Raw genomic sequence first — 21,311 nt, 5'->3', positions numbered from 1 at the left:
CAGGAACAAAACAATAGAGAAAAGAAAATAAAAGATTCTTAGTGAAGAATAAAGATTCCCTCTCAACTGTTTTATTTTGGGGGAAGGTTGCTCACTTAAAATACTTAAGGTTTTGTTGCAAAAGCTGAATCAATTTCTAGCATAGAGCCACAGAGGGCAGAAGAAAAATGAAGGAAGATAAATGGAGGAGGAGTGAACCCTTGAGGAACAAGGCTTACGTCTGTGGAGAAATCTGAGCTGATTTGGGTCTGTGGAATTACCAGGCCAGCTGGATTAAGGGATCAGAGATAGTGTCACGGAGAAACACTTAAATATTCAGTAATCCAAAAAGGAAAGCCAAGATGGAGAACAGGAGGGGGAAGAACAGCTAGACTGAAAGAAAAGATAAAATCTTTGTACCCCACAGCTGAGACTGCTAAACTTGAGTCATTTGTGGTTGTCATATGATGGCCTCCAGCTCCTGCCTCGTGTTCTTTGCTTTGCATCAGCCAGCACTGATGCAGAAGGCAGGGGTTTTTGCAGTCTGTTGCTTTGTTTCTCAGCCTTATAATCCAATGAGAATTCATTTCCTGATACTGCTGCCCCAAATGCATCAGAGAGGAGGCACATCTGGCTCTCCATAGATTGGTACCCACAAACCTCTGCTTTCCCCTCAGTCCAGTACCCTGTCTTGTTCCCTCAGCCCCTTTGCTCTGTTGCCTTCTGGAACAGCACAGGCTGTTCCAAGTGCTGTGCTAAAGTAGTCATTGCCTGCTGTGGCTTGTCCATGGTGCACAGAGAGCAACACTGGGACCATGAATGCATTCCCCTTCAGCAGCCCCACCAATTGCTGAGACCCATCCTCATTCCGCTCAGGCAACACAAAGAGGGCTTGGAGGGGGAGATGTTCTAGCAGCCTGGAAAGGAAAGAGGTGGCTGGGTTAGGCAGTGGAAGGAAATGAAGATATTTATTCCTGGTACGTGTTGAAAACACAGGGGCCATGCAGAGAAGACCTACTTTCCGTCCACCTCCAACCTCTGCAACCTTGCTTCAGCTGGAGGCCAAAGAAGGGCCCAAATCATTCCTTAAGCCAGATTTATTGGTTTCCTTGAGTCCCCATGATGGCTGTAATTCAAGAAATATGCAAACCTCTTCCATTCTTTCCTCAACAACTCCTGTATCCTCACTGTCTCACTGATCTCAATGGCCCCAGGGGCAGCCCAAACTGCAACCTCACCACACCTGCTCGTGGCCAAGAACTCTATTTCATCTCAGATTGGGACCATCAGTCCCTGTCTCAGCAAAGCCATAGATGTGCCAGTCTCCAACTCCACCACAGCCCTCCCTGCTTTGCCTTTCATGAAGACTTCAGTGCTCCCTGACATAAAAAAGGGAAGACCAGGGACAGAAGATCAGCACCATACCCTCCCTCAGCTGTTCAGAGCCAAATGAACATCAATCAGACAGTGTCACAGACCAGCAGTACAAGGAAGCAACACTATGTCCTTACTGCTGGCCCAAAAGGTGCTGACAGCAGAGTTGGCTATTTCTATCCTTTGCTTCCCAGGCAACACAGTAAGATATCACTGGGATGGAGGTGGGCAGGGAGAGCAGAGGTAAGCAACTACAGCTTAGGTATCAGTTGAAGAAGGAGTAGGCATGAGTTGTGGAGAGCCTTGCTTGGATGGAAGCTGTATATACAGATGAAATGAAAAAGTGAGACACGGGACCTGTTTTATAAGGTAAATGCAAGGATACCACCACTGTTTATTGGGTTCACCTGGCTGTCAAGTTCCAGAACTTTTCATTGTAACACTAGATAGCTCCTACAGCTTGCCTTGGCTTCTGTCAAACCTCATGGATGTGGGAGCATCAAGGAATAGAGGTTGCATTGTGCCCATGAATGGCTGCACCCTCCCGTGGCTGGCATAAAGTCAACCCATCAGCTCAAAACTCCCAGTGATTCATCTCTGGTTTATGCTCTATCAATAGATGCCTCAGTGGTTATTGGTGTTCCATTGCTCTGGAGTGTTTCAGGAACAGATGAAGGCCAGAAGAATGTTTCATCTGTTCAGAAGAGGAGAGGACAGGGAGGTTTAGGAAAAGATGTGGTAGGGGAAGTCCTGAATTTGAGTCAGGAGATAGGTATCCTGACAGCCATGAACAGCCCTTTGATTCAGAGATCGAAGTGGCACAGCAGGTCACACAAGAATACAGTCATTAGTTAGATAGCTAGGTATGAGGATGGGTTCAAACCCAAATACTGAAATTATGGACAGGAATGATGTGGGCCTGGCCTTGAATGCCTCCAGGAATGGGGCTTCCACCACTTCTCTGGGCAGGCTGTTCCAGTGCCTCACCTCACATGGCACAGGCTGCCCAGAGAAGCTGTGGGTGCCCCATCCCTGGAGGTGCTCAAGGCCAGGTTCAATGGGGCCCTGGGCAGCCTGAGTTGGTAGTTGGCAGTCCTACCTACAGCAGGGGCTTGGGGCTCATTGATCTTTAATGTCCCTTCCAACCTAAGCCATTATATGATTATATAATTCTATAATTCCATGTAGTGAATGGAGGTCACATGAGGGTTTGGGAGGTAGATGGACCATGGCTGAGGGAGGATACAAGATCTAGGGGGCAAGGCATGAAAACACAACCAGAAAAGCCACATACAGCAGCAGTTTGGGCCTGCAATCTTGACCTTGTCAGCTTTGTCCTCCTGGGGCCCAGTGCATTGAAAAAGCCAGCACTTAGTTCTACCATTCCTTAAACGGTGCTAAGAGCCTTACATTAGAAATGCATGCATTAAAAAACCGTCAAACACTCTTGCCTCCTCTGGGGACACCCCGAAACCAGGCCAAGGCTCCTGCTGCTTTCTTCTACTTTGTGCTGAGGCTGGGAATCTGCACTCCTCCCAGCTCAGCATGCTGCCAGGAGGCCTCAGGGTGCAAACGCCACCATTAAAATGCTTAGCTGTCTTGGCTTCAAAGTCCTTCCAAGATTTCTCTAACAGCTTTCCAGAAAAAGGGGAGCTGCCTTTCCCAGTGGGGCTTGGAACTGGGGGTTAGTACTATCCATGCCTGCTTGATAATTGCTGTGATACACGATGCTCTTTTGGCATCTCTGGCTGCTTCAGATATCTGTGCTTCCATCTTCCCACCAGGATGGCCAGAGATGGTCCTTGCTTTTGCCCTTGGCTTTGGTGAAAGTACAGTGCCATGGAAGAAACACGCAGCATAGGTGTGCCACTACCCAACAGCAGCCCCTTCTCTCTCACCCCACTGCCTCTGGGGATGCTCCCATTTAACATCATGTTAACATCATGTTGCACAGTAAAGAAGCTGTGGCTGGGCCCAGTGGCATCTAAGAAACCCCAAGATGATTGAGACAAAAAAGAAGTGACAACAGAAAACCTGATACCTGAGGATTTGTGATGTGGAAGCCACTTGCATAAGAGAAAAACAGGGAGAGAGAAAATGTCCTCCATTCTGGCTTTTCTGATGCCCACTAAAGGTTGAGCTCATGCAGAACTCTTTTTTTAATGGGGTCTTTGAAGGTTTCTTTATTACCTAATAGAATCATAGAATCATAGAATGGTATGGGTTGGAGGCCCCATAAAGATCATACAGTTCCCACTGCACATTCCAGTGGACCAGGTTGCCCAAAGCCCAATCTGACATGACCTATGAAGAGAAAGGAAGAAAAGCTTTCTCTTTTATCCATTTTATCCCACTATTTCCGCAAAAGAATAAAAAATAAAAATACATAAAAACAAAGAGTTCTCAGCATCTCCGAGATCTTCATCACATTTGTTTGAAATTTGCCCTCTAGGCTCAAAAAGTCTAGAGGACAGACAAGCTGCTTTAGGCAAAAGCGTAAAAAGAACAAAGAAAAAAAAAACAACAATCAACTATCTACAGAACCACCATGGAATCTCATATAGTAAAAGCTGTTTTCATGTCACTGAGCAGTCAAAGCCTTCATCCCTTACATGGTCTGGATTGCTATCAATGAGTCCTGCTGAATGTTGGCTGCTCAGTGCCAGAGGCTCTGTGAGTTTTGGCAGAGCTCTGCTGCAATAGAAATCCTGTGGTTCAACTCTGGACTGGTTCATTTCACCATACAAATCCACAGCTCTGCTGCTCTGGAAGTCATGAGCAGAGAGAAAGTACCCAGACTCCAGCTGTCCCCATGATGTAAGGAAGCCCAAAGCTCTGGCACACCAGAAGGACAAAGTGGTGAGGAAGCCTATGAAACCAACACACCATCTCAGCTGTTTCTCACAGGGAAATGCTGCAAGGGAGCTCGCAGAGCTCAAACACCAGCTGGGGCCAACCGTGTCTTGCACAAGGAATCATAGAATCATTTGAGTTGGAAGGGACCTTTAATCTTCATCTAGTCCAACCCCCTTGCAATGAACAGGGACACCTACAGCTAGATCAGGGTTCTCAAAGCCCCTCCTTCCTGACCTTGGATGTCTACAGGGATGGGGCAACCACCACCTTTCTGGGCAGCCTGTGCCAGTGCCTCACCACCCTTGCTGTAAAAAGATTTTTCCTTATTTCCAATCTAAATCTCCCCTTGTCTATTTTGAAACCATTTCCCCTAGTCCTATCACAAAGGATTGGCGCGGGACTGCCCAGGCCATGCTGTCCATCCCTGCTGATCCTTGTCCTGTCTGGGGCATGAGAAGAGTTGAGGTGACCTAGAGCTACATCCATCATACTCGTGCACCCAAGTTCAAGCAAATCCACAGACACTGAATCCAAATCTTTGCAAGGCTGAACAGCTCAAAGTCTAACCATGAACAAAACAGCACAGTGCTGTAGATACCCCTCCCATCCCCCCCGCCCTCCCATCGTGCCTCCCCAACTGCGATTAGATGCCTAATTTGTTAGGCAGCAAGAAAGAGAGAATGAGAAAGCTCAGGGGAGGAAAATGAAGCAGCTCAGAAGCATGAAAGGAAAGAGAGAGCTTTAGAAACGTAAATCATTTTAAAGCAATAAACACTGACAGAAAGGTCTTTCATATGCCATGGCTTCCCTGGCAGGCCGGAGAGCCACTTTTGTTTTTCCAAAGTGAGATGGTTACCTTTTATATTAATATGATTATTGAAGATTAAGGGGTATTTGCATTGAGCCAGCACCACCCAGACAGCCAACAGCAACAGCTTGCGAAAGCGTGTGCAGGGGGGTTAGGCTTGGGGAACAGCATTCTCCAAGAAGAAGAGGGTGTGAGGAGATTACAGGTCCCATAAAAATATTAGCAGTGATAAAGCCGCCTTCATCGCTCTCGCCTCAGGGGAAAGAAGGGCCTGGGAAACATCACTTTCCTTGCTGTCACCCAATGAGCTCAGACATTGGCAGTGGAAGGGTGGAGGAATAATTCCTTCTGGCTATAGGGAGGGAGCGTGGGCTCCATGTGTCTGTCCGTGGAGACCCACCATGGGGAGGGCAGCAGCAAGGTGTGCTCTGCGTGTGCATCTGCGTGTGTGTGCTTGTGCATCCATGTGTGTGTGCATGAGTCACTGCAAAGGATGGGGTAGCAGTGTTGGCGCCAAGCTGCAAGTGGAGGTGGGCTGCATGTGGAGGAATTGCTGCAGGTGCTCAGGTGGGTGTGCAAGCCAGGAGGGAGAAGATAGGGGCAATCTCTCTATGAAGCAGAGTGAGTGGTCACTCCTGGGAGGAAGAATTGTGATAGGAATCTGGGGAAAGTGCTGCTCAGGAGTGCCTGTACATGTGCATGTGTTTGCCTGAATCAAAAATGGGGTGGGAGTGCTGGCTGTGCGTGAAACGCCGCAGGGAGTGGGGCAGGAGTGTGGGATGTCTGTGGGTGTGTGTGGATAACAGGAGATGGCTGTGGTTGTGAGTGTGTGTGGATGCAAGAAGTGCTGTGGGAAATGAGGGAAGCACAGATCTTGCATTTGTGTCCTGATGTGAATCCCTGCAGGGAGCAGGGTGCTGCGCCTGTGTACATGAGAGGCTGCCTGCTGTAGGGAGCAGGCTATGAGCATTGGCATGTACCAGTCATGGCTGCAGGGGAGGGCAGCATGTCCTGCATGAGGCCAGGAGAAATTCACAGCTGCATGTCATGTTCTTGTGAAGACCCTCTACCCCCTCAGGGTCACCATGGCTCCTCGGCTGTCCTGTGCTGACTCTTCAGCCCTGTATCACAGAAAAGCAGCTCTTGGTTTTCACTGGGCTGGCTGTGAATGGTTGGCCCACAAGTAATTTGAGAGATGCCCCCACTCAAGTCAAACAACTGCCTGGTATTTCTGAATACTAAATATGTCCCCAACAAACCTGGAAGTTAGGAAGAGGCTCAGAGCATAAGTATCACAAAAGTCCTGGGCTGGCTGAAATCACTTCACAGGTTGCACTAGCAGCCAGACATCCAGTGAATACCTCCACACCAGCAGATTCTTGCTGGTGATAGGCATTCTAGCATCCTTCAATACGCTTTTAGCATCCGGCCACCCTCCCCCTGAACAAGGGTCTGATAGAAGTTCCCTCACCAGCAGTGACACCTCTCTCCTCTCTTCTGACATGAAGCAGAAGCAGAAGAAAAGGTGTGGGAGGACATGGAGAATCTTTCTGATAACCCAAGAGCGATAAGCTGTGGCAGCACGTGCTAATGGACTATGCAGAACCTCTAGCTCTTCCTCTGGTCAGTGCATGCCTAGAGCTAGTAGCACCACACTAGGCAGGATGTTACATTTCCACATGGCTGCTTCCATCTCCCCTCCATCCTCAGCCCCACTGGGAGAGACCCTCTTCCTGGCCAGCTCACCCACCTATATTTCAAGCTAACATCTGACATGCATTTTGACACAGCCACGCCTTCCCTCCCTGTTCTCCACTACCTTGCCTTGTTTAGAATCATTTTATTTTTTTTATTCCATTGCCAAAACACAATGACTGTTATAATTAACAGATTATCTCAGTGCGACAGCTGCGGTCCTTTGAAAATTAGGTTGAATAACAGGATCCTGCCGTATGGTAATTTCTTTTCATCTCTCAAATATTTTCTCTCTCACACTCGTTTCTACCTCATTTCTTTTTTCCTTTCTTTCTTTTCTCTCTCCCTCCTCCCACCTTTCACCAACTTCCTGCCTACACGAATGATTTCTTTGGGATGAGGCAGGCTGAAGGGCTCTCTCCACCTCCATCAATTGTTTTTATTCTTCCCCTCTTACTATAAACCCTTGTAGAGAGGCATCATTGCCAAGCAAACATACCAGGAAAAAATGTTCTTTGCTTCATCCCACCAGAAATCATGGCAAGAGGCCCTCTCCAAAGCCCCAGCCACTGGGATTTCACAGGCAGGGGACAAACAAAGAAGTGGGAGCACCTTTCCCATGGGGAGCTGAGTGCAGCAGTGTGGCCAAGTGGTGTGTGCTGAGCCGGCCAGGATGCTTTAGCCACCAACCCAGCCTGCCGCCTTCTTGCTGAGTCAGTATCTGCCCCTGACTCACCACTTGCTCACTGAATGGGAACTGGCAGTACTTACATGGCATCTTTCCCTCTCACTGAGGCAGTAGCTATGCTACTCACCACCCCCTCTCACCATTATCCACCTACGTCTGTCTCTCTACAGACTCCATCAACTCAATCCAGCCAGAAAAGCAGCTCATTGGAAATTTGGGGTTTCACAATCAGTAATACAATTGGCGCTGCTCCCAGCTGGACCCAAGCCTCTTGAGACCTCCTCCTCCAGGACTGCCATTCTCTTTGCCTCTGATGCAAACCACATAGAACCAACCAACGAAGTGGATGCACTTCTCGGGCTCTGCTTAGGAGGACATGCTAGCAGGTAGCATTTCAGACTGCTGGAATGACTAGTTAAACCTATGGGATAGGCCTTTTGGGATGGTGCCCTGCATTAGGCAATCTATAAGTTTCAAGTTAGATGTGTTCCGGATTCAAGAAACCTGCAACATTGCCAGTGAAGGTAGTAGGGGCATAAGTCAATTATTCTCAGTACCTTGCTTGGACTCATGCAAAATTCCTTTACCCTTCATTGTTCATTTCAACCATTGGCACCAATTATTATAATTAAACACTCTTAAAAATATTTGTGCTCGGGGCTCCTCCTTGTCTTCCATGATCGCTTTCTTTTCATCCTTCACCACTCTTATCCTGCATTCTCCCTTTGCTTTCACTCTAGGCCCTGTGTTGGCTGGTGTTGCATCTCCTCATTCATTCACTGTCACTTATCTAAATGCTACCTATACTTATTAATTCTCCTTTTTTCTAGTAGCATCTCTCCTCTTAGTGCTTTGTACAGTCCTACTTATGTATCCAATAATAGTATTTTCCCAATGAGTGAGTCATATACCCCCTTGCTGACATTTAAAATTCTCCTTGTTCTTTGAAACACGTTTATTCATCCCCCCCCCTCTACAATTATATATGTTGGCTTGTGGTGTTGCATTTCCTACAGCAGCCATGCAACAAATGGATGATCCCTGCAAATGACCCAAAAAATACCTGTCTCTGCTGGCACCTTGTCATTCTTCATTTTAGTTATGTAGGCCAAAGCTAAAACAAGGTATGAAGCAATCAAAAGTAGGGGACAATTTGATTTTCAAAGCATCCCACCCTTTCCTTTGTTCTTACTCAGTCCAGATTTCAATCTTTTTCTTTTTTCACCTCATTCACTGCTCTGCCTCTTTCACTTCTGATCAGTAGTAGCAGAGTGTATGGAGTCTGCAATTGGTACTGGGCATCTGGTTTGCTAGGTGCTGTCAGTATGCTCAGTGAGAAACACACTTTGTTCCAGACTGTATACAAGCTGGAAGGATAGAAGAAAAAGAAAAAGAAAGAAAGAAAAAAAAAGCACTATCACTCAGTTACCATGGGCATGGGAATGCCTTGTCCTCTATCCCAGTAAATGCATGCTCTGTGACCAGGCATGAAGCTGTATCCCCCTAAATGTCTCTCAAAGGGCTTCATCAGACATCCCTAGTAAGCAATTCATCTGGAGCCCCCCCTCACCATTCACCATAGTCCTTTTTCCTTCCCTCACACTGTTCTCTGCTTCTCTTCCAGCCCTTAGTCACCCTTGAGTATGCCATGTTTTATTTATTCCTTACTACTACTCTTAATCTGCATAGGCCAAACGCTAAGATCTGAAGTTACCCTGACTCATTTCCTACCCAGGAAAAGCAGTGATTTTGTTCAATGGAAAAGCCTGTGATGTCAGTCTGGACAGAAACTGATGCTGCCTGGGGATCCCGCATGGTTATTTCTCGCTCCCACATCCAGATTTCCATCTAGTGATGTCCTTAAGCATGTACCCAACAGTGAACCTCTGCAAGTCCCATTCAGCTTCTCAATCTCTTTCTTCTGCAACATCTGTGTTGATGATTCCCACATCTTCCAAACATAACAGATTCTCCTTCTGTTCTTCCTTTCCCTCGCCTCTTTGTTACCCACCCACTGACATCCTTCCTCTCACTTCAAGAAACTGAGATTTTTTTCCTTTTTTTTTTTTTTTTTTTTCTCTTTTTCTTTTTTTTCCTTGATTGGATTTTCTTGTTTTCCCTGCTGCCCAGGGACTCCAGCTTGTAATTTCATCTCCCTTTCCCCAAGATTGCCGTGCCGAATAAAAGGCTGACTTCCTCAGCTGCTCTCCAGTATTTCAAAATGCCGAATGGGCCATTGAGGAGAGCAGCGATTGGCCAGGGCTGCTGTCTGTGGTACTGACACAGAGCCGGCAGCAATGTTCACAGGCTACTTTGAAAGCTCCAGGGATGGCTTGTGGCCAAAAATGATGATATCCACCCCCTCTTCTTTTTTTTTTTTCTTTAATGATGTCTTCCTATGACTCAGTCTGGACCATAAGTCAAAATGAGATTTTTTTTTTTAACCAGCAAAAAAAAAAAAAAAAAAAGAAAAAAAAGAAAAAAACCAACTCCCTTCAAGCAATGAAAACAAGAGCCTGAGAACAGAGTGCTGTAGCATCGTGGATAGGACAAGTTACGTCACGGATAATGCATCTTGGGGTGTCCTTGGTGGTTTTAAAAGACGCAGAACAAAAGGCACATGTCCTCTTTCCAGAGAAACGAGTTTAGGCAAAGCTAAACAGGCAATCGCCCGGGTTTCTGAAACTTGGTTTTATCTGTAAGCAAAGCGGGACGCAGAGACACTATGACCTCGGGGGCTTGTGACTTCCTGGGCTCAGCAAGGAGCAGCCATGCCCTTTGTTATCCACAATGGGGACGGTGCAGGGGGAACAGAGACAGCTGTTTCAAAGCGGGACCGCGGCGTTCTGACACAGCCTGCCCACGCACCCTCACCTATGTCGATAACTCCCCAGCCCGCAGCGGCAGGCAGCCATTCGGGTGGCTGATAAACGAGCAGTTCAGCCAGAGACCGCTTAATTTGCTCCTTGCCTTCTTTTGTCTGCCAGAGGCAGGGAACAATGCATGTTTGGAAATTGGCGGTGCTGCGTGTAGCATTACCGGGCTGGAGTTATACTGACTGCTGTAGAAAAAAATTAAAAAAAAATAGGAGAAAAGGGGAGAAGATTGTGAGCAGGGGAGAAGAAGGGGGGTGTAAGAGCCAGGGAAGAAGAAAGGAAGAGAAATGAGAGGGTATTGTATCCAAGGCTAGATACTATGATGATGGGGACATTAAGAATATGACAGATAGGCAGGAAAGGAAGGCAAACAGACGGAGGCAGACACTGTGAGAGAGACAGAGATGAAGGAGGGAGGGAGAAGGAAGACAGAGAGCCAGAATTAATTTAGGAGGAATACTGAAAATATAATCTTCTCAATGGGGGAAACAAAAAAAAAGGGAGAGTATTAAACAAACAGCAACAGGAAACTGGGAAAGAATAACTTTTTTTTTTTTATGAGCTTGTTAACATTTGTGAAGTTAAGTAACCTTAAATTTATGCCATTAATTTGCATGTATTACTTTTTTTTTCTCCGCTGCCAGTTTATAGTCTCTATGAAACCTTTAAAAAGTGGCTTTTTTTCTCCTGCTTTTCCCTTTGCTTGTGTTAATTAAAGCTTGTGATATATGTATATTTTTACACTGCTGCTGTGCTCCAGCATTTAATCATCAAATGTCCCTTTTTGCCTACTCCAGGGCCACTCTTCTCCTCCCCTCCGCAGCAAAAGGAGGGGACTCCTGGTTCCATGCATCCACTCAGGGCTGTAAGCTCCCACTAGCCACCTCCTTGTTCAAGACAGTGGTTATCAGAACAGAGAGAGGTAGGGAGGCCCTTTTAGATGCTGAAGAGTTAACAGCTCCAATCCACTCGGGCAATCACATCACCATGCTGAAGCACACTGTATTTACACATTAGCAATCACTGGGGAGCCTTAAAATCGGATTCTCAGGGGAAATCCAACCAAAGAACACACTGAGATTCCTAATGAAGCTGCTGGCGGCCAGAGCTGGGGGAGGCAGAAGTGATGGATCCAGCACAATCGCCAGAAAAGGGGATGCAGGTCATCCTCCAGGGCTGTAATAGCATCCAGATGTAGGATGTCCATAAGCAGTGCTGCTGCAGTAAATGCAAATCTGGCTTCTCCCTGCTTCCATGAGGCTGCCCCACACCCATTCCAGGGGCAGCAGACCTTCCTCGTTTCCCAAAGACTCTTCTTTCTAGGCAGACAGATCTCTCTCCTAAGCACATCACTGACTTTGGAAGTGCCCAAGGCCAGCACAAAGCATAGCTGGTGGAGACCTTTTGGCAGTTGTCCCAGCGAGCATATTTCTGAGCTCAGCTGGACAGGAGTCCTGGTCCTAAATGTGCTTTGATTGCTTTGCTCCTCTCTAAAGGATCTGTCTCTCCCAGCTGTAAGCAGAGTTTGCTGAAGCAAGAAGGTTGCTAAGCCCAGTTTGGATGCTGTTCTGTCTCTAGTGGAACTGAGGGGACTCATCTTGTTAAAAGCCAGCTGAGCTGAGATCACAAACACTGATCAGACCTAAACAACCCCTGTGAGAGAAACTGCAACAAAGGAAAGGAGTAAGGGTGAATACTGGTCACAGCAAAGGTAGTGTTCACTCACTCCCCATAGAGGAGGCTTATCATCTCCTTAGGGCTCTGCGACGAGTCTCTGGAGTGGCTTGGCTGAAATGAGGTTGGAGAGAAGAGGCAAGGGAGGAAGAACAGGTTTTCTACACTGTCACTATTATTTTGCCATATGGGGGTGTTGAGCACCGGAGAGGATATTTTGATTTACTCCCTGGCTTAGCGTTGCTGTGGCAACAGGAGAAATACAGGCCAAACTAGGCTGCATCTGCAATGTGGTGGTAATAGGGAGTTTGGGTTCCCATGTGTTTGTTTGTTTGTTCGGCTGCTTGCTGGAGCCACATGGCAAAAAAGCACCATCAAGATGGAAAGAGAATGGGGCCTGAATTGTACTCAGACGAAAACGCCCTCCCATTGTGTAGCACCAAAACAGTCGTTCCTGCACTCATACTCATGGCACACAGCCCAAGGAATGTGAGCACATACCCATGTGCTCTCCTTCCACCACACATACATGGGGGTCTTCTGGCTGCTCTTCCAAGAAGTCAGATTTCTTGTTTTGTAGTTACAAAGCCCATGTGCATCACACACTTTCTAGCAGGGCTCTGAAGCACAACAGTCTTGGGCCTATCAACTTGCATCAGTAAGAGGCTTTCCTCTACCTTTTGATCCACACACCTTAGTTAGCTGTGATGCTAAGGGGGGTCACAAGCAGCACTGGCTGCTGAGCAAATATGCTTCACTGCAAAAACAAACTCAGCTTTGTCTCATCAGTGATGTCTCTAGCTAGGAGAGATGAACTCCACTCCCAGCATTGGAGTAAGGCCTTGGGTCACATACATGGGTCTACTGCAGATAGCACCAACCGCTGTGATGGCACCATCTTGTGGGTCTGACAGCACATTTACTACCCCAGAAAGGAAGCTGTGGAGCAGTATTAAGTATTGCTTCCTTCATTCTCTTCCCTCCAGCCTGACGGAACCTGACTGTTCCCAACTGAAACCTGTGGCCTTTGGATAATGGTTCAGTGTCCAGTGCATCCAAAACACTGGCCTTAGAGATCTCCTTCTGATCATGAGGAAAATTATTTATCTGTTGTCCCTCACCACCTCTGAGCTGGTTGCTGGAGAGCTGGAGACGCAGAAGAGTTTTATATGAGATCCTCTGAGGTAGAATGCCTCTAGGGGGGGTCAATGAACATGGGGTCTAAAATATTACAAAGACAAGGGGAAGCAGTGAAACATCATGATGTCCACAACGTAAATACTGCTGCTTGAAATACACTGAGGTGAAAAAGCAAATCAAAACATGCAAATAAAATAAAATAAAATAAAAACCAACAGAAGAATACAAAGGGGTTAGGGATGAGCTTGGAGAGCAAGGAGGATCTCCTCAGTCCCAAAGAGGATCAGACAGCCACAGGGCATGTGTAGTGTTGTTATATGTGCTACAGGAGGTCTGTGAGCTTGCAAAACAACTGGGTACCCACAGCCCATGTGTGGAGGGGTGAAGTGGGCATCAGTTGACTCCTGGCTGCCTTTTCCCCCATCATTCCTGAGGCTCCATCTGTTTCCATTATTTTTTACACATACACACACACACACCAAAAAAAAAAAAAAAAAAGAAAAGAAAAAAAAAAAAAAAAGAAAACAAAAAGGGAGAGCGAGAGAGAAAAAATAAGCACTTAATTTCTAACCTAATCAGCCCTTCTCTCACTAATTAGCACCCTTGGAGCACATCCACAGGCTGTGAGAGATACTCTGGGGCTGATAATGACCCCCAACCTGCAGTTGCATATGCTGGAGGGCCAGGAGAGCAAAAGCAAGCCAAGAAGAGGCAGGAGAGTGGTGACCTTTTCCATTTGTTTTTGTTCTTTTTCCCAACAAATCTGGGATGCTGGAAAGGCAGGGTGTCTCTTTTTTGGCATATTTGGCATGTATATGTATTTTTTTCTGTGAGAGTGTGAGTGTGTGCATGCGTGTGTGTCAAAGAGGAGGGGAGCTGGAGAGGTTTGGAGGGAGGGGAGTGGAACAAAATACTGGCGCTGAGCCCAAACCTGAAACACATGCCAATTTGTGCCTCGTGCTGGTGGTAATGAAGGGCTCCGTTCAGGACACGCAGGACACTAATTAAGGGGCTTCAAAGGCAGCTTTCTGCAGAGCACTCTCTGAAGGGGGGCTGGGGGAGGAAGGAACACAAGAAGGGGGTGTTCTCCACTCAATAGAAGGCTTCTAGCTGGGGAAGGCACTTTTCTTTTCTCCCTGTCTCCCATGGCAACTTCTGCCCAGGAGAACCGAGGAGGTGCGAGCATCTGGCACCTTCAGGCCAGCCCTCCACAGCCAGCAAGCAAGGCAGGCCCTGGTGTTGTGCTCCCAGAGGGAATGGGGAATAGCACACTGAAAAAAAAAAAAAAAAAAAAAAAAAAAAAAAAAAAAAAAAAACCGCAAAGACCCAAAGAAAGCCATAGGTAGAACAAGAAAAGGAGTAAAAAGGAGTTGGAAGGGAATAGAGTTGGTGTCATTGGTTGGCAATGGTAGTATCCATTGGAACAAGAGTTGTCTTTATTCTCCGGGGATGCTCAGGGAATAAAGACCTGGATCACCACAGAACACACCATGGCTGACTCGTGTCAGTCATTTCCCCTGCAGTAACTTCTCATCACAAGCAGGATGGTGCAAAATTTTTAAATAGGACAATGGGAAGGGCAGAAAATGGGCTTTCAATGTGTCAGTCTGGGCACAGGTCTCTGGGCTTAGTTGGACACCAAAGGCAAACCAGCTTTCTATCCAAAGAGCTCTAGCTCACTTTCAGAAGTTTCACAGACCTCTGTCCTACAACATCTAGGTACAGTAGACTCAATTATAGCTTCTATATTGCTGTGTTGGAAAGAGGGAGACAAACCATGGACTGAGAGACATGACTCAGCCATGCCCATCACCGAGAAGTCGTGGCCTAGCTCTCCATCCCCTACCTGGAACCTTAACCACATGCCTGCCCACCCTCCCTCCATGAGAGTAAGCATGAAACAGCAACTCTGGTGGAAAACAGGCCTATGCTAAGATTGATTAAACGAGGACAGAGTGTGGGAGGAAAGAGAAGAATAAATTGGCAGAGAGAGCAACAGAGAGCTGGTGAGAGACGGGAAGAAAGAATGAGTGAGAAAGAGAAAAGAGAATGGAGGGTTATGTATGGATTATTTTCACTGAACTGTGCATGAAGCACAAATGTGAGGGAAAGAGAGGTGATATGAGCACATGAGAAAGAGTAAGAACTGAGAAGAGGCACACAGAGAACAGCAGAAGAACACAGCTTGAAAGATGAGCAGTACTTCATTGGTCTTGCATTGCATCATGCTTTGACCATCACTCATCCCTTTAGAGAGTAACACACATACTGCCTTGACCCACAGATCCATTGGGAGCTGCCTCCTCCATACTGAGCTGCCTCAGCACGTATGGGGCTGTGTCACCTGGACACAGCTGTCTGGGGCTCAGGACAGTTTTGCCCCAGTGAGCCATAGGTACATGATATTTAGATGAGATTAAGGAAAAGGCTAGTCCTTCAGTGCTCCTCCATAATTGTCCTGTAGTTTGTCCTGTAGGCCTGTAGTTTATCTGACCTTTCTGCCTTCTCCTGTTCACTATCCTCCCATGCACCAACCAACACTTAAATGCTTATTCCAAGTGACCTGCTCCATGTCTACAGCATTCAGTGTCACCCGGCCAAAAGCACAGCTGCCAGCAGCACAGAGCAAAAGGGCAGAGCTGTGCCAACCCCTGGAGACAAGAAGGGAGGAGGCTCCAGAGAAGCACCTGTGTTGTGGCTGGCAGAGATGTGACTCTGGCCAGCGAATGCCCATGGCAAAGACAGCAGAAGACTTCACGTGAATATCCAGCAATTCTCTCTACTTGCCTTGCGTGGCCCAGCTGTGAGTCCTACTGCCCTGCCCAAGCGACTTCTGAGAAGAGATTCTCAGATTTCTAAGCATACAAAGTCGAAAGGGTTTGGATGCAGAGAAAGATGTACTGGAATTGGGCCAAGAACAGGTCTTTGCAGCTGCCTGGGTTGGAGAACATCCTGGGGTCTGCTGGGATCTGCTAAGGAATCAGTTTTCTGGAAGTGCAGACATAGTCTCAGGTGAAATTACCAGATACAGCTTTGGAGGGGCTTAGCCCCATCACTGCCTTGTCTCATGTGAATGCATCAGTCGCAGCATAATCTAGTAAGGTCATGGGAACTCATGTGCCTGGCCTCCTTCCATCCCACAGACCACCAAATGCTTCCTATCAGATGCCAACAACTGCTGAACCTTCAGTAAGAAAGCCACAGAAAGTCTAAATCAAACAGGGGGACGGGGCTGATCACCAATCTCTTCTGACCATGGGTTGAAATAACAGCAAGAATTTTCAGGTTCACAGAAATATAGCAGCCTTAGTTTCCATGGAGAGCGGAAACAAGGACACCCTCCAGGCTCCCCTTTCCTCTCTCATTTCTTCCTTCTCCCTCACCTTCCTCCTCTGTACAATCCAAATTGGATGCCACACTGAGGAAAGATAAACAGACAACTGGTGAATCACTCTTAATAAGTTTGAACTGATTATCATAGAGAAAAAAAAAAAAAAAAGAAAAAAATCAAAAGGGAGGGAGAGAGAATCAAAGCTGGGATTACAGGCTTAGCAAGCATGAGTGCATATTCAGCCTACACTGTTCTCTTTGTGGCTCTGTCACACCGGTAGACTGCTAAGAGAGTTATACCATTACTAACATGACAGCATTGTCCTACCCAGCCTGGATTAGAAATCCCAGTGGCTGCATAGAGGGGAAAAGTCCCTTGGCAGTGGCAGGCACTTGGCCTCACAATGCCTTCCACTCACAGCATGCTGGCCAGGCAGGAAAGATATTCAATTATCAGCCATGCTCTACCTTTTCCTAAGCCAGCTTTCTCCTTTTGTCTGATGGCTTTTTCCCTGGCCAGTGATGCTTGATAAGTCTGTCACGCAAGAGGAACTCAAGATGGTCCGGGCAATTCCTGAATCAGGCAGGCTTCTCATGGATGCTCCCCTCCTCCTTCTCCTCAGCAGTACACAATCTTCTCCAAGTGCCGACAGGATGCTCAGTCAGCAGGCGGTGAATACCTCCTGCATGAACACAGGATCTCTAACAACTGCATGGAAAACAGGATATCCGCCTTCCCTGCTGGGCTGGGAGCACTGGCCAGTTGTGATTCTTTTGTGCTTCTCTGGTCTAAAATCATCCTACAGCCACATAGAATCATAGAATTGTTAAAGTTGGAAAAGACCACCAAGATCATCCAGTCTGACCATCCACCTACCGCCAATGCTGCCCAGTAACCACGGCCCTCAGTGCCACATCTATGCAGTTCTGGAACACCTCCAAGGGCAGTGACTCCACCACCTCCCTGGGCAGCCTGTGCCAATGCCTCGTGATCAAGATTGATTGCTTTCACTTCTTAAGCAGGACTTCACCAGTTTTTAAACACGCTGAAGGTGTGTGTTACCCTAATGCAGTTCCCAAACGTCTCTGCTTCAGGTAGCCCTGCTATAAACACCACCCAAACCATCAGGTCACCAGCACACTCTCATCTACTGATCATACTCCACAAGATGTCTCTGGGACAGTGCCATTATGGTGTGTCTCTGAACTGGCTGACAACAAAAGGCAGGTCACAGCAATGAAGGATTCAGAAAGAAGAAAGTTGACTAGGGAACATGTTCTCTCATGGTCCTGGCAGCATCTTTGCTGATGTGGCCACTGAGCACTTGGGAGACCAGTTTGGTAGCACTGAGAGAAAATGAAATGGATGCTGTGCAAATTGGCTGTGTCAGCCCCTGGATCTCCAGAGAGGGAAGGAGGAGCAGGACTTGGAGTGGGAAAAGCAGTGAGCTGTGAGGAGGAGAGAATTGGGTATGCAGTGCCTGGAGGGTGAGGGTCAGGACCAAGAGTAGCAGAAGGATCTGCCTAGGACAGCTGCTCACCCAGATGGTCTCCAGTCTGCAGCCTTCAGATCTTGCCTCAGCTCCAGCCCTGTGGCTGGTGCTCATGGTCTCATCTCCCCACAACCGTATTCTGAAGCCAGTAAAGGCACTGGTGGGGCTGGCTCTATACCACTGTTGGAACAGGGGCAGGCACCGTTCCCTGTTCACTGTACCACAGTGTTACTTCTGTCCCAACCCAGAGAATCAAGGGAATAAGCACATTTTTCATTCCCAAAGCTACCCCAGGTCTAGGCTACAACATTTTATGGCCCAATTCTTAGCCTATTTGCATTTTATATTTTTATTTCAACTGCTGTTTGTTTCCAGGCATTTGGGATGCCTAATGATTTTCAAAGCACTGTTTATTTTAATCCCTCTAATTTATTAATACATTGGTTGGCCTCGAAGTGCTTGGGAAAGAAGACTAAGGAAGTTGTACCCAGTGCTTTAAATAAAGCATCGAACTGTCATATGATTACTTCAAAGCAACAACAAGCAGCTCACTTTGTTGACTACATCATGATACAGCCTCATGGGTCCTCCAGCTCAGTGGCTGTTTTCCTCATGCATGTCACTCTGCAACACAACCAGGCTCACCAACTCCAAAGACGAAGCAAAAATAGTGGTGCCCAAAGGCAGCTCCCCATGAAAAATCAGCCCCTGATCATCCTTTCTTGTGTTATTAGAGTATAAAAGGCCACCATGGTGCAGGTAATACAAATTATGCTGGCATCCACATGGATTTGCAGGCATCATAACCATAAAATCATAGAATCATTTGAATTGGAAGGGACCCTAAAATGTCTGGTCCAACTTCCTTGCAATAAACAGCACGCCCCCAGAGCTAGATTAGGGTACTCAGAGCCCCTCCAGCCTGACCTTAGATGTCTCCAGGATGGAGCAGCCACCACCTCTCTGGGTGACCTGTTCTGATGCCTCACCACTCCTGTAATAAAAAATTCCTTCGTTTTAACCAGTTTAAATCTCCCCTCTTTCATTAAAGATGCACTTGGCCTCCAATCTCCACGCAACTGTCTTCAACTGAAGATACAGTTCCATGCACAGGACAGTCAGATAACTATGAACACTGCTAATCATGTGAGTGAGAGGACTTTGAATCTCTGCTAGTCAGTCTCAATAGGAAGATGGGAGCCATAGGTGAGGTCTATTCAATTGAAAGCCCTCAGGTAGCTTTTGCTATGGTGGCAGGGCTTACTGCACTTGTACATCTTGTGCTGAAGGGCTGGCGTGATTCTACAAACAGCTCTGTGAATGCAGCCTCAAGTTGCTGCTGGTTGTCATGATGAGTTAGTTGTGCTAGATGTCCTCCAGAAGCAGTGTTCTGCCTGGGAATATACAGTGCCCGCTGTTTATGGGGCAGGGAGGGGGGAGGACAAATCCTGCCTGCCTGTTACAACAGCCAGGAGTGAAGGCACCTTCACTCACATTCTCCTTGTGTTGGTGGCAGACAGAAAGTGAGGTGCCTCAAGAAGGACAGTGATGGTATGGAAACTCTCTTACCCCAGGTGCAGGAAGGACAAAAAGGGTTTTGTAGTGCTGGTTGCAGAGTCATTTCTGGAGTATCTCCCTTTACTGAGACACACAGCTTCTGTCACTGTCAATGCATGCTGCACAGAAATGTGTCCCAAGCAGGCTGTGTAGCCATCCAAAGGCAGGAGCCTGCAAGCCCAGCAGCTCAGATGCAGGACAAACACAACCTTGGCAGGGCCAGATCACGTACCTTCCGGGACTGGCTAACAGACTTACTTGCTTCCCCACTAAAGAATACGCCAGGAATTCCAGAGATAGCTCTAGTTCTTGCCCTGACATCACTGATGACCTATCACTGCTCACTGCTATGTCTCTAATCACTATATTAACATCTTTCCTTCTAAATAATAGAATCATAGAAACATTAAGTTTGGAAAAGGCCTCTAAAAGTCATCCATTCCAACCGTTCACATACCACCAATATCGTCCACTAAACCATGTCCCTAAGTACCATGTCTACATGTTTCTTGGACATAAATCCTGCACTACATTTCAAAGAATCTTATTCTTTCCACACTTCACCTCCCAGCTGACAAATGGGAGCTCCCGTGCCCAGCAAAAGGGCTGTCTGCCACAATGCCCACTCTCTTGCTGCTTCCTTGCAGGGTGCCAGCCTGTCAGCAGAGCATCCCCCTCCCTGCCTTCCCCCTCTGACTCCTGTGCTCACACCACATACTGCCAGAACAGCAGGGACCCCTGGGGAGGCACCGAGACTGCTCACCCTTCTTCTCTCCCTCCTTCCTTTCTCCCACTTCCTCCTCCTATGAGGACTCCCTGAAGGCATCTACACACACACTGAGAGGGACACCAATGACATCCAGCCTGCACTGTCACTGGCACACAGTGCGTGGCACCAATGTTTTGAGGGCATGTCAACCACTCCAACAGTCCTGCCTTCCCTCCCCCGGAGCCCTGAAGCCATCCAGCAGCCACCCATGCTGCATAGGAAGAGGAAGGATAGCATGAACCTTAGATCCGTGCTGTGTGCTGTGGACAGTATGTCATCTTCACCTTGCTTAGCCAGGGTAATTCTGCCTTTGGCGTGCTGGGAAAGGTGGTGCTTGCAAGCATTTAGGTGATGAAGTCCAGAAGAGAGAGGACATCCTGCTGTCTGCAGTGTCAAGGGATATCTCACTGTCAGGCTTGTGTCCTTCCTTTCCATCTGTCCCTGCTCAGCTCCCTGCCCTGGTGAGGCACATGTTCTTTCTCCTGCCTATCCCCAGAAGGGCAAAGAACTCTCTGCTTTAGCAAATCCTCAACTCCCAGCTCTCCTGGGCTTGAGGAGATAAAGATCCTTGAATCAGGATTTGAATTGACTCCTCAGCTTGAAGATGTCTCACTTAAGGAGAAAGTCAGTGTAAATTAACGCTGATCTCTGCTCTCAAGTGATGAGGACTTTGGAGAGAAATAACAAGAGGGGCAGCAGACAAATCAGCTCTCAGAGCTGCCCTGAGAAGAGCACAACAAGCTCATGTTCTTAAGGCCAAAACCCTTCTCACTCTCTCTGTTGATCCTTTTGCATCTTTTCTTCTATTGCCTCTACAGTCCCTCAGCAAAAAGCACAGCCATGGAAAACTAGCTCCAGAAGGAAGCCCAAGAACGGCCAGGCCCTTGAGGATCCCACCTTTTTTACCTATGAGCACAGACAAGAGCCATCTGGCCCCAGGAGTCCCTCTCCACCACTTAAATCGAAGTCTTGGAAAAAAGAGGAGAACCTGAAAAACATATGGTGATGCCTCCCCATGTTACTCTCCCAGCCTGTGACAAGTTGAAGCCTGAGAATTTTGTGAGCTGGATGT

Source organism: Centrocercus urophasianus, unplaced genomic scaffold (assembly GCF_019232065.1).
Source record: "Centrocercus urophasianus isolate 14NV4802_14NV808 unplaced genomic scaffold, USGS_Curo_1.0 seq_73, whole genome shotgun sequence".
Taxonomy (NCBI): domain Eukaryota; kingdom Metazoa; phylum Chordata; class Aves; order Galliformes; family Phasianidae; genus Centrocercus; species Centrocercus urophasianus.
The sequence above is the reverse complement of the archived record's forward strand: the minus strand, read 5'-3'. Positions refer to the sequence as shown.